Source organism: Salmo trutta, chromosome 12 (genome assembly GCF_901001165.1).
Source record: "Salmo trutta chromosome 12, fSalTru1.1, whole genome shotgun sequence".
NCBI lineage: Eukaryota > Metazoa > Chordata > Actinopteri > Salmoniformes > Salmonidae > Salmo > Salmo trutta.
This window is the reverse complement of record NC_042968.1, coordinates 50,903,539-50,918,121: the sequence shown is the minus strand read 5'-3', so window position 1 is coordinate 50,918,121 and position 14,583 is coordinate 50,903,539. Positions and strand designations below refer to the sequence as shown.

The 14,583-nt window shown below is 43.0% G+C and overlaps 1 protein-coding gene across 2 annotated transcripts in view; it reads right to left on the bottom strand.

Annotated features, from left to right (window-relative positions):
- Positions 1-14,583, bottom strand: part of LOC115203749 (calcium-binding mitochondrial carrier protein SCaMC-2-B) — a 69,320-nt gene that overhangs the window by 23,679 nt on the left and 31,058 nt on the right. The gene's annotated exons all lie outside the window — the stretch shown is intronic.

Sequence of the window (14,583 nt, the reverse complement as noted above, 5' to 3'; positions counted from 1 at the left end):
CTCCAGTATACAAGAAAAGTACCCTTTCCCAGCATTAGTGAACCTGCATAAGCACACATCAGCAACACCTGATCTGGTGCTGTGATTGTGTGCATCCCTAACACAAGGAAAGTAATTAGTTAGATATCTGGGCGCAGAACCATAAATACTCCTGTAAACCAAACATAGTCTAATCTTGGGCACCCTAGCCTCAACAGGCAGCCAGTTTCCGAAAGCAGCTCCTGCCTATGTGAGTACGTGGACTCACCTTCAATACTACCCTGATCAGTTTATTCTGGGCTATCTGGAGCTTCCCCATCATAAGTTTAGATAAGCCCCCAAACCAGGAAGTACTAGCGTAGTCAAAATGGCATTGAATGAGGGCAGTGGTTAGCACTTTCATGGAGTCCTTATCAAGCAGTTTGGACTTTCTAGCCAAAAACGTAGTCCTGGCATTAACCTTCCCTAGAACTTTATTGGCCATGCTCACACCTCCCAAGCTTCCATCAAGGATACATCCCAGGTAGCTAACAGAGGTTTTAGTAGTCAGCACCTCACCCCGTAACTCCACTCTGATTTCAGAGGACCTGCTCAATGTAGGTCTGGATCCAAAAATAATTGCCTTAGCTTATTATCTCCAAGCCATTTGCTAATGTTAGTAAGCTCTGTGTTGTACTTTTGTGAGACACCAGAAGTGTAGTCATCCGCATAAAGGAAAATACGGCAAGAACAACAATCTTTCAAATCGTTAATATACAGTAAAAACATTAGAGGCCCAAGCACGCTCCCCTGCGGAACGCCACAACTCATCGGTTTTGCCTGAGACAGTGACGCATTAACCTCTACTACTTGCTCTCTACCTGATAAACAAGACTTTACCCAGCCTAAAGGGATGCTGCTTAACCCCAGTGCCTCAATTTTGGAGATTAGGAGACAGTGGTTAACTGTATCAAAGGCCTTTGTAGGTCAATTAGTAATATTCCACAGAGATTTCCCTCATCAATCTCTTTCCTGATGAAGTCAGTCAAGTAAAGTAGACAATAAGTGGAGTATGTTTTTCTAAAACCCAACTGAAAATCATACATTAGAATTGGTTTGTTGACATATTCATAAATTTGCTCAAGCACAGCTCTCTCCAGGATCTTTGATGTTACACTGAGGATGGATACAGGCTTATAATTCCCAGGGTCAGTCTTTATCCCCTTCTTATACAGAGGTATAACTTTAGCTTGTTTCATGTCTCTGGGAAAGATGCCCTGTTCAAGAGAGAGATTAACGATATCTGTAATACAAGGGCCAATTTGCTCAGCAGAATCTGAGAAACCTTGCAGGAATATTATCCAGGCCTGTGGCTTTGGGGTATTTAAGCTCTGCTAGCATACTGACTATTTTGGCTGTTGCTACCTTTGAAATAGAAAAAGAGTATGGCTGAACCCCTAACTCTACATAATACTTATTGACTTGGTTGCTTCCATACAAACCAGAACTTGTGGGCAGCTTGCTAATCAGCTTGCTGGCAACAGAAGTAAAAAAAAAGAAGAAAAAAAAAAAAAAAAAAAAAAAAAAGAGTTGAATTAATTGGCAACCTCTGCTTTTTCATATACCATCTCCATGTTCAGTCCAATACTGTTTAGTTTGTTTTTGTTAATACTACTACAGCCTAGTTCCTTAAATGATTTCCAAAGCTTTTTAGGGTCATTTTTGTTCTCAAATATTTTCTCAGCAAAGTTATCCCTCATAGCTTCATCCATCCTGCTTTGTGCTTCATTTCTGTGATGTTTATATAGGACAAAATCAGGCTGCTCTTGAGAGTTCTTACATTTCTTAAAGGCCTTATTCCTTGCTTGGATAGATTGTAGAATCTCAAGATTAAACCAAGGGCTAGATCTCTGCTTTACCCTGACCCATCCAATCGGAGCCATCATATTCACCACATCAAGGAATCTACATTTAAAGGCTTCCCGGGCACTGCCTACACTATCCAGCACAGGTGAACAGTCAATTTTACCCACTTCCTCCCTAAACATTTCAACACAGTATTTTTTGGAGTCCTCTGATTCTAACTGTTTTGTGACACTTAAATATATATTTAAAAATCCTCCTTGAGAAATGGATGGGGTGCTGAGTGCCGTGTGCACTTCAATCATTAACCCCTACCCCAATGGGCTCTGAGCCAAGGAAGGGGAAGACCCTCTATTGATAGGGAGAGCTAGGCCTCAGATCTGCTCAGGGATTTGAATATTGTATTTGTACAGTCAATCTTCACTCACAGTTATGACTGTTGGGTGAGGAGTTTATCAGTGGGCGTAGGCAAGCTCAATTTGGCAATATCTGAACTACTGACCTTTAGGGGACATGTTAGTGGACAGACGAAAGAGTAACCCTTAGTTGCCTTAGAGGCTTTTCTGATTGATGAAAGTTCAAGGAGAAGCAATTTACATAATATGTACAGTACCAGTCAAAAGTTTGGACACACCTACTCATTCAAGTTTTAAAAAATATAACTTTTTTTTACCATTTTCTACATTGAAGAATAATAGTGAAGACAGAACTATTAAAGAACACACATGGAATCATGTAGTAACCAAAAAAGTGTTGAAATCAAAATATATTTTATATTTGAGATTCTTCAAAGAAGCCACCCTTTGCCTTGATGACAGCTTTGCACACTCTTGGCATTCTCTCAACCAGCTTCACCTGGAATGCTTTTCCAACAGTCTTGAAGGAGTTCCCACATATGCTGAGCACTTGTTGGCTGCTTTTCCTTCACTCTGTGGTCCAACTCATCCCAAACCATCTCAATTGGGTTGAGACCAGGTGATTGTGGAGCCAAGGTCATCTGATGCAGCCCTCCATCACTCTCCTTGGTACTGCTCTGGTTTACACATTCGAAGCTCAGCTGAAGAAGTATAATTGGAATATGGAGGAGGAATGTTAAAGAAAAATGGTAGAAATGCATGCCAGATTAAAGACAGGAGGAGAAATAGAAGTGAGTGAGTATTAGAGGTGGTAGGTGTGGTGAAGTTATCAGAGCCCGAGGCTTGCACTGGGTCAAGTTAAAGATGAGTCTGTGACGGTAGGAGTGACATTTTTGGAAAAAAGTGGACCCTTGCCTTTTGGCTGATCTATTTGTGGTTTCAGGGTGGGTGAAAACAGAGTTGGGTGCTATGGAATCGGTGAAGGTAAGCAGAAGAGGTCTTGTGATAATTCTTTGTGTTTCTGCTGGTCAGAGGGAGCAGGCGCTCCAAATTTAACGAACAGGGCCAAAAAGGGCACCATTGAAAGGAGTGATTAATGGGGTAGCTGTAAATGTGAAAGGTGAGCAACTGAAGGGGAAGATTCCCGGTGTTTGTGATGCTTGTCGTTTGGTGCGACGCAGACAGTTTATCCAGTTTATCCTCTACAAACTTTTGTGCTTAATATACTACGCTGTTACAAGCTTATGGGCATATGGCAGCAGTGTGTAGGAGGGAGGTTCCTAGGTGTGAGAAGTGTGCAGAAGGGCATGAGACAAAGGAATGCGTAGCATTGGGGAAAGTAGTGGTATGTGCTAATTGAAGGGGTGCCCATGGGGCTGGGGATCAGAAATGTCCGGTTCGAGAGAGGCAGGTTGAGGTTTCCATGGTTAGAGTAGTGCGTATGCTGAGGCTGTGAATAAAGTAGAGGGAGATGGGACAAGAGGAGTGGTGTGAGTAGTAGATCTGTACACCAGTACAGAGGGATAGGCCAACAAGTGATCTGTGACTCACCACCTGGATTCGGTCTTAAAATTGTGTTTTTTACATTGGATAAAAGTAGAGACCGAGCTACAAATTGGTATATCATACACTGTATTTGAGGAACAATGAGAAAGTAATTCTGCTTTGAAAGTTGATCAACTTGTAAATGCAATTTTGAGAAAATCGCCTTTGAATGTTTTGGTATCTAGTGAAGAGCTCTTCTTTGTCTACACCCATTCAGCATCGTTCACACCCTCTTAAGCTTTAGCCCCACCCATCTCGTTTCGCTCTTGGAGCGCACACTTGACGCTTTGGCCGATGATTTGTTTACCTCTGGATAACATGAAAACAGCCTAACCAGCTCGGCTGGTAACAATTTCATTATGCATTTTTGCAGACGTTTACAGACACCGGCCATATTCAACAGGTGTTGTACACACGTCATGTAATGTTAGCTAACGAGCCAGCCATCTAACGTTAGCTAGTTAAACAACAACAAACAAAGTGCCAACAATGCCACAGTACTGGGAGCTAACCAACCAGGTTCAATGTTAGCTAGCACTAGCGACTCCTAAGGCGGACCGGGCGCAGTGCACGCTGACACGGTCGCCAGGCGTACTGTGTTTCCTCCAACACATTGGTGCAGCTGGCTTGCGGGTTAAGTGGGCATTGTGTAAAGAAGCAGTGTGGCTTGGTTGGGTTTTGTTTCAGAGGACGCACGGCTCTCGACCTTCGCCTCTCTCTAGTCCGTACAAAAGTTACAGTGATGAGACAATTGGATACCACAAAATTGGGGAGAAAAAGTGGTTAAAAAAAATTGTAAGAATAAATTAACTCCTGTGAAGTCGTGACATGCGACATAGCCTAGTTTTCTGAAATCGGGTCACATACAGATGAAATCGGAAGTTTACATACACTTAGGTTGGAGTCATTAAAACTCGTTTTTCAACAACTACACAAATTTCTTGTTAACAAACTATAGTTTTGGCAAGTCGGTTAGGACATGTACTTTGTCCATGACACAAATAATTTTCCAACAATTGTTTACAGAGATTGTCACTTATAATTCACTGTATTACAATTCTAGTGGATCAGAAGTTTACATACACTAAGTTGACTGTGCCTTTAAACAGCTGACAGGCTAATTGACATCATTTGAGGTGTACCTGTGGATGTATTTCAAGGCTTACCTTCAAACTCAGAGCCTCTTTGCTTGACATCATGGAAATATCAAAAGAAATCAGCCAAAACCTCAGCAATTTCCAAAAGCCTGAAGGTACCACGTTCATCTGTACAAACAATAGTACGCGAGTATAAACACCATGGGACCACGCAGCCATCATACCGCTCAGGAAGGAGATGCATTCTGTATCCTAGAGATGAACGTACTTTGGTGCGAAAAGTGCAAATCAATCCCAGAACAACAGCAAAGGACCTTGTGAAGATGCTGGAGGAAACAAGTACAAAATGATCTATATCCACAGAAAAACGAGTCCTATATCGACATAACCTGAAAGGCCGCTCAGCAAGGAAGAAACCACTGCTCCAAAACCGCAATAAAAACACCAGACTACGGTTTGCACCTGCACATGGGGACAGAGATCGTACTTTTTGGAGAAATGTCCTCTGGTCTGATGAAACAAAAATTGAACTGTTTGGCCATAATGACCATTGTTATGTTTGGAGGAAAAAGGGGGAGGCTTGCAAGCCGAAGAACACCATCCCAACCGTGAAGCACAGGGTTGGCAGCATCATGTTGTGGGGGTGCTTTGCTGCAGGAGGGGCTGGTGCACTTCACAAAATAGATGGCATCATGAGGGAGTAAAGTTATGTGGATATATTGAAGCAACATCTCAAGACATCAGTCATGAAGTTAAAGCTTGGTCGCAAATGGGTCTTCCAAATGGACAATGATCCCAAGCATACTTCCAAAGTTGTGGCAAAATAGCTAAAGTACAACAAAGTCAAGGTATTGGAGTGGCCATCACAAAGCCCTGACCTCAATCCCATAGAACATTTGTGGGCAGAACTGAAAAAGCGTGTACGAGCAAGGAGGCCGACAAACCTGACTCAGTTACACCAGCTCTGTCAGGAGGAACGGGCCAGAATTCACCCAACTTATTGTGGGAAGCTTGTGGAAGGCTACCCAAAACGTTTGGCCCAAGTTAAACAATTTAAAGGCAATGCTAACAAATACTAATTGAGTGTATGTAAACTTCTGACCCACTGGGAATGTGATGAAAGAAATAAAAGCTGAAATAAATCATTATCGCTGCTATTATTCTGACATTTCACATTCTTAAAATAAAGTCGTGATCCTAACTGTGAAAAACTGAGTTTAAATGTATTTGGCTAAGGTGTATGTAAACTTCCGACTTCAACTCAATATGCTTCAATAAGGTTGGATTTTTTAGCATTTATAGCAATGGCTATCAACTGTACTGCAGGGATGGAATGTAAATGTCTACCCAGACTATTTGCAGTGCCCCCCCACCACCCCTCTTTACACCACTGCTACTCTGTTGTCATCTATGCATAGTCACTTTAATAACTCTACCAACATGTACAGTCGTGGCCAAAAGCCTTGAGAATGATCAAATATTCATTTCACAAAGTCTACTGCCTCAGTTTGTATGATGGCAATTTGCATATACTCTAGAATGTTATGAAGAGTGATCAGATGAATTGCAATTAATTGCAAAGTCCCTCTTTGCCATGCAAATGAACTGAATCCCCCAAAAACATTTCCACTGCATTTCAGCCCTGCCACAAAAGGACCAGCTGAATCATGTCAGTGATTCTCTTGATAACACAGGCGTGAGTGTTGACGAGGACAAGGCTGGAAATCACTCTGTCATGCTGATTGAGTTCGAATAACAGACTGGAAGCTTCAAAAGGAGGGTGGTGCTTGGAATCATTGTTTTTCCTCTGTTAATCATGGTTACCTGCAAGGAAACACGTGCCGTCATCATTGCTTTGCACAAAAGGGCTTCACAGGCAAGGATATTGCTGCCAGTAAGACTGCACCTAAATCAACAATTTATCAGATCATCAAGAACTTCAAGGAGAGTGGTTCAATTGTTGTGAAGGCGGCTTCAGGGCACCCAAGAAAGTCCAGCAAGCGCCAGGTCGTCTCCTAAAGTTGATTCAGCTGCGGGATCAGGGCACCACCAGTACAGAGCTTGCTCAGGAATGGCAGCAGGCAGGTGTGAGTGCATCTGTACGCACAGTGAGGCGAAGACTTTGAGGATGGCCTGGTGTCAAAAGTCATTTTCTCTGATGAATCCCCTTTCCGATTGTTTGGGGCATCCGGAAAAAAGCTGGTCCGGAGAAGACAAGGTGAGCTCTACCATCAGTCCTGTGTCATGCTAACAGTAAAGCATCCTGAGACCATTCATGTGTGGGGTTGCTCTCAGCCAAGGGAGTGGGCTCACTTACAATTTTGCCTAAGAACACAGCCATGAATAAAAAATGGTACCAACATATCCTCCGAGAGCAACTTCTCCCAACCATCCAGGAACAGTTTGGTGACGAACAATGCCTTTTCCAGCATGATGGAGCACCTTGCCATAAGGCAAAAGTGATAACTAAGTGGCTCAGGGAACAAAACATCAATATTTTGGGTCCATGACCAGGAAACTCCCCAGACCTTAATCCCATTGAGAATGTGTGGTCAATCCTCAAGAGGCAGGTGGACAAACAAAAACCCACAAATTCTGACAAACTCCAAGGATTGATTATGCAAGAATGGGCTGCCATCAGTCAGGACGTGGCCCAGAAGTTAATAGACAGCATGCCAGGGCGGATTGCAGAGGTCTTGAAAAAGAAGGGTCAACACTGCAAATATCAACTTCAATATCAACTTCATGTATTTGTCAATAAAAGCCTTTGACACTTATGAAATTCTTGTAATTATACTTCAGTATTCCATAGTAACATCATTTCAAGCATTTCACTGTAAGGTCTACACCTGTTGTATTCGGCGCATGTGACAAAAAAAAAATGATTTGATAAGTTGCAGAAAATTGAGGTTGTGGTGGCAGCTGCAGAGAAGTATTTGGGTGTACGAGACTTGACGTCAGAAGAGTTACAGAGTGTGTTGAGTGGTGGTGTCCTGTCTTTTCAGGCTGTTGGCCTGAGGTAGGAGTAGATAGATTTAAATAGTGGGGTGGTGGGTTTTTAGTGTAATAAATAAGCGAAGTATAAGGGAAGTATACTCCAATCTAGTAGGTGGTGGAAATGCAAAATTGATTTGATGCCAACTGCCTTTAAACTTCCTCGAAGAAGGTTTCCTCATTCCTCGCTTCTTCACGAGTCTATTTGGTTACTTTCTTCAGAAAACTAGCTCTCAGCTTAACGGTTCCTTTCGGTGTGGGTTACCACCCCACTACGGAGTGCTGAGTGTCTTATTTTATATTTTCAGGAATTCCGCTAACTTCAGCTTCACTTTACAGAGAACATGGAAAGTATTACCCAGGCGTCGTCCTTGCTCGAGGACGACTCTGTTGACAACAAAGTCCCAGTGGAGGGAGAAGCTACTCCGGCATCTCCGTCTGTGCTTCAGGCTGATTCGGGGAACCTCCACCTTTCCCAAGGGGTGGACCTTAATTCCAAGGAATCCGGAAGTGAGGACAATGGCATGTCTCTTGCCGCATCAGGCACTGCCCTCTCCCCCTCGGCTCAATTTGTACTACCCAGCCAGGGGTAGGAGTCAATAACTGACCTCTCCTTCGAGGCAATCATACGCACTGCCACCAAACTTGATGTTAAGTATCCCACGGCTCCCCACTTTCCAAAAAGACTAGCATGGATGGAATCTCCTCGGAGTAATTCCACATCCGTCCGACAGCATGTACCAGCCTTCCCAGACTGTCTGGCATTGTCTTCCTGAGCCGAGCTACTCAAGTCACCTTCTCCTGTGACCGGCTACCCTTATTTGGATATGCATGGCATGGAGTCGTCGGGATTGCTCAGCTCACCTCCCGTGGAGCATTTACATTTTTTACATTTTAGTCCTTTAGCAGACGCTCTTATCCAGAGCGACTTACAGTAGTGAATACAGTTCATACATTTTTTTTGTACTGGCCCCACGTGGGAATCGAACCCACAACCCTGGCGTTGCACACACCATGCTCTACCAAATGAGCCACAGGGAGCCTTCCATGACTGAGCACCTTGACCCGAAGGCTTTGAGCTCCTTTTCCACTGCCCCGAAGCTTGCTCATCCCAATGACCGCTTCACCACGTCCGTGCATGGGAAGATCTACAGTTCAGGCGGTGCGCTACGTTAATGCATCTGCCCTCCTCTCAGTCTACATGGTGGTGCAGGCTAAGGAGCTGAGCGACTCCCTGGCGAACGGTGGCACCATCGACCGGGAGAAGCTAATGGAGCTAAGTCACCTTCCTGGTCATACCACCAGGACCCTCAAGTGTTCCGCTGAGGCCTCTAAGAGGGTCATGGCGCACGCAACCATCGGCCAGAAACCCCTCTGGCTGAACAACGCAAGGGTGCCTGAGAGGGAGAAGGAAAAAATTCTGAATGGACAGATCGATCCCACCAGATTGTTTGGACCAGTCATATCGGAGATACAGGCCAGGTTCAAGTCTAAGAAAAAGGATACTGAGGCGCTGGGCTCCCTGTTACCACGGAAACAAGCCCAGAAGCCCATGTTCGCCCAGGTCATCAACATGAGGCCTCCCTCCCAGAACTGGAGGATCCCTAAGAAGCCTCAGCAGCCTTCTCCGGCAGCATCAACCCAGGGACAGACACAGTCCGCTCAACAGCAACGCAGTGCCTCAGGGCACAGGCATCACTCCAAGCAACGAGCAGCGGAGACCCCCTCGACTCCATCCAGAGGCAAGGGTAAGAAGTGGCACACCTAGATGAAGGAGCGTGGTTTGAGGAGCCAGTAGAGCTCCTCCGACCTTGACGATAAGAGTCTCCTTGGGAGACGGGTCAAGCTTGTTTACACACAGCAGAAGTGTAGCACAGGAGCCCCCGCACCTCTACACCCACGGACCGAGGATGATGGTTCAGAATGTTCCCATGCAAAACAATCAATCTCTCGAGGGCATCCTTGTCCGGCGACATATTCCACTAGTGGAATTGACACATCATGGGCACTATTCATTGGCATCTCAATCTTGGGAGATCTGTGAGGCGGCTAGTTGGGCTTCCCCACACCTTTGTAAGGTTATATCGCACGGACGTTACTGCTCCCTCCCTGGCACACACAGTCCTTGGCACTGGAGCTGAGTAGGATGGATCAGGCACATTACCACAAAAGACTTCTCAGGAAACGGGCTATTAGCAATTGGGCCTTTTTGCAAGTGTCCCATAGTGAGATGTCGAACCTAGTCGACTGAAAGAACTTTGGGTTACGGTATGTAAGAGATGAGGGAGACATCTCACCAGATTGCCCCTCTTACGCGAGTAGTGCAAGAGGTAGTTCTTAGAATGAGGAAACCAGAACAGTGCATGGTGTTATATAGACATTTACATTTACATTAATATAGACATGTTAATATAATATAGACATGGGGAGCGTACACCCACAAAGCTCTGACTGTCCAGTTAGGTGTGATTGAATAAGGCTTCAACCAATGACCCGCAAAAGAGGGCATGTCCCATAGTGAGATGTCTCCCTCATCTTCTTCAGAGAACTGGGGTTAAATACCGTAACCCAAAGTATATCTCCTCATCTGTAGGCTACACTCATTAGCCTAAATTTTAGCTTCAAGACAAAAGCAGAGTTGATAATAGCATGTCTTTATCAAGTAATGTTAGCCTATCACGAATTAAAGATTACCCCTCTCATACGAACATAAAAGTACAGTAGGCCTAGTTTACAAGATTACAACAAGGCTTCATTTTTATCAATATCATGCAAATCATTACATTTTGTAAAAGCAAATTGAGACTGAAAACATGTAAGCTTTTTGTACCTATGGAACATTTCTGTGATCTTTTATTTCAACTCATCGATCATGGGACCAACACTTTACATGTTGCGTTTATATTTTTGTTCAGTGTAAACACCAACTGAAAACTAGCGCACTCACATTTTGGGGTATATTTTGTATGTATGCACGGTTTATAAAATGAGACACCAGGATTTTTTTTTTTTTTAACCATATGACCGGACTAGAAAAATAATCTGGTCCCATCATAGCCCATATAAAACCGTTTTTAATAGCTGATTTATTACTATGTCATACCCTTCAATTAGGGTAGGAGTTGCTTAGGTTAGCCTACCAGATTAGGAAAAATGTTGGTCCCCAGAAAAACTATTTCCCCCCCACCACTGTGGGACCTGTGGTGCTACCTCTGAAATCACCACATAATATCACAAATGAAAAAAAGATGTAGTATTGTATGATCTACGATCTTAAATATGTTGTAATACTATCAACATAAAAAATACAAATAAATTGGTGGCGGGGATGGGCTTCCATAGTTAAGTGGCTCAGTGAAGCCGGCTAATGCGACAGTTTCAGAATGTAATATGCTGTAATGCTGTTACTGTAATTTCAGATAAAACAAGTCTCAAATTAGGAAAATGTCTATATTTCAGCTGTTTCAAAATAATTGCTCTGCTATTACCATTACTGTAACGGTGTTGGGCTGAACTGAGACAATTCTGTTCACAATGCACTGCTTGGAGGGGGGCAACTGTTCGTCCTGCTGCAAACTAAGAAAATTCACTGGTCTATATAAAGATGGGGTACTTTTTAGTTTTATTTTCAAAGCATACGGGAATACAGTGCTAATGAACATTCTGGTGTTAGCAAGAAAAGAGTGGATTATAGTGTCAAATGGATGTTGACTGCCATAAACTAAATCAGGTGACAGCAATGAGTTTAGTATAATAGACATACTTTGTGAATAGAATACAAAGAAAAAATGTAATTATGGGTTAAATGTATTATTATTATTATTTTTTTAAAGGTGCCACACACACACAAAAATGTTTGCATTCTAATTTCAGAAAATGTCCGTAATATATCTAGCGCTAATAGTGGAATGACAGTGTTTCACAGTATTACTTAACCGCCAGTGTTGTGATTGGCTGTGATATTGTCAAAACGTTCTGACTTTGTGGCTGTGTTATCTAGTGGAAATTGCTCTGCCATTTATTTCCTGGTTGCTAAAAATCAAGCACTGAATAGTGTAGAGCCGCCTTTGTTAAAACCTCGAGGCTCTCGTCCAAACATCCAGCGAAAAACTCCTATCGACATTAGCATAACGAAATTTAATATTTTTTTTCTTCAAATATAGGACTGTCTCATATCGTTTTATAGATACACCTCTCCTAAATCGACCCACGTCGTCCGATTTCAAAAAGGCTTTACAGGAAAAGCAAAACATTAGATTATGTTAGAGGAGTACATGGTAAAAGTAGCCACATAGCCATTTTCCGACCAACCACATGCATCACAAATAACCAAAAAACAGCTACATGCAGCACTAACCTTTTACAAACTTCATCAGATGACACACCTAGGACATCATGTTACACAATGCATGCATTCTTTTGTTCGATAAAGTTCATATTTATATATAAAAACAGCATTTTACATCGGCGCGTGACGTTGACTAACTATTTTCCCTCAAATGCATCCCGGGAAACAGTGCTACAATTTACTCAATTGCTATTCGAAAACATTTTAAAAATGTAATATTGTCATTCTAAGATTTATAGATGAATATCTCTTGAAAGCACCTGTAATACCAGATTTAAAAATAACTTTACTGGGTAATCACACTTTGCGATAAAAGGGGATGCGATACTCAGAAAATTACCTAGTAAATACAGCTCGGCGCCATCTTGGAACAATCGCATATCACATCTAATCTTGCATACTATTGTCAATAATCCCTTACCTTTGGTTGTCTTCATCAGAAAGCACTTCCAGGAATCCCAGGTCCACAACAAATGCATTTTCGTTCGAAAAAGTCCATCCTTTATGTTCTATTAGCTTGCTGTTGTTAGCGCATCTGAAGGCTGCTCCAAAACCTTCGTCGGCCGCGGGACAGTCATTTCGAAAAAAAAACATTTTTCCCCCATTTAGGTTCGTTCAAACATGTCAAACGTTGTATAACATAAATCTTCAGGGCCTGTTTCTTCAACAAGAGAGCCAATAAGATTCGAGGGGGACGATTGCATTGTGTTTCAAAACGTTTCGAAAGGAGGGGGCAGACAGGGCCGCCGGCGTCATAATGGTGATGGCCCTCCTCCTGTGACCAATTTCAACAGCGTGTCATTCTGTCAGTTTCCACAGTAGAAGGCTCAAACCACTTTGTAAAGACTGGGGACATCTAGTGGAAGCAATAGAAAGTGCTCAATGAACCATAGCTCACAGTGTGATTAATAGGCAAAGATGTGAAGTTGAGTCCACAATTCAGAATTCCACTTCCTGTTTCGATCGGTCTCGGGGTTTTGACTGCCATATGAGTTCTGTTATACTCACAGACACCATTCAAACAGTTTGAGAAACTTTAGGGTGTTTTCTATCCACAAGTATTAATTATATGCATATCCTAGCTTCTGAGTTTGAGTAGTTGGCCGTTTAAAATGGGCCCAAATTTTTTTTAAATGCGCTGTGGCGCCCCCTATCCTAAAAGTATGGGTCTGCTCTCTCTGATCAGTGCACTTTCTGCTTTAAGCAGCGGTCTCTGCTTTTAGTTTGGCAGCTGCGCGAGTGTGAGGGAGAGAGATGCCCGTGTGCATCGCGGTTTACCGGATCTTTTCTCTGCAGTTTTCTTGGAGCTCACTCCGCGACACACACGATGATGCAGCGCTGTCGTTCAGCAGCAGATGATGCGCTGTCCGTTACTGACTTGTCATGTCCACTCGCCGCAGTCATTAACGGACTCATGCTAGCCACAAGTTCTGACTGAGCTCAATTGTCATGAAACGCATATACAGCTATGAGTTTCTCTCTCTTTCATACAAACATATAACGAGGAGTGCCCACAATGTGTTTTGTGTGTGGAAGTGCTTAGTAATGAGACTCGCATAACGAACAAATTAATAAAACGACACGTCCTGACCAAACATCCACAGCATGATGGTAAACCCTGGGAGTTCTTTCAGAACAGGGCAGCATGCTTCAGGAAACAGTGCTTCGACAGTGGAAATGTCAGCTAGCAAGGCATTGTTGTCATTTTATAACAGGTGATGGACAGGGGCGATATCAAGTTGAGGGGACAATTACATGAAACTTTCTCAAGAGCAATTCCTGAGGGGGACACCAAAAGGAGTGCTGTAACACATAGCCTACTTTGTAATATGGTAAATGTATATTGAGGAACCAAAGAAATAAGGTGTTTGCCGTACTCCTAACTACCGGTACCCAAAACTACACAACTAATCACAGCAATACCATTGCCTTTAAGAAATCTTAGTTCAGTCACCAGTTTAAGTTGAGAGTGGGGGTATCCATGGCATTTTTCAATTATGTTCCTATTTTACAAGTAAAAAAAAATTGAGAACCTTTCATAATGTTGCCAAACAAAGACTCAAACTTACCTGAGACTCCCTGTCTCTGCCAGTCTGTCCCTGCATATCTGTCCCCAACTCTGCTGTCTGTGTGCCATCTGTTTCCTGCTCTGCCTAATGACATCATTGTGAAACATTTTCATTAGCATTTCACTTCTTTCTTACGGACATTTTATCAACTAGTCTTTGAGATATTAGGCTACTAGGGTTCTTACTTTGCGTTTTGGTGTACTGAAAAACACTCTGATGTCCGTCTTTTTTCTGCCATTTTTCTACCTGGCTGGCTACACACAGTGCGTAGGTTATTTACAGTAGGAGATGGGCTTCTATCATCTTATCTTCTATATGGGCTTCGATCTAAAAGGTAGCTAGCAAATGTGAAA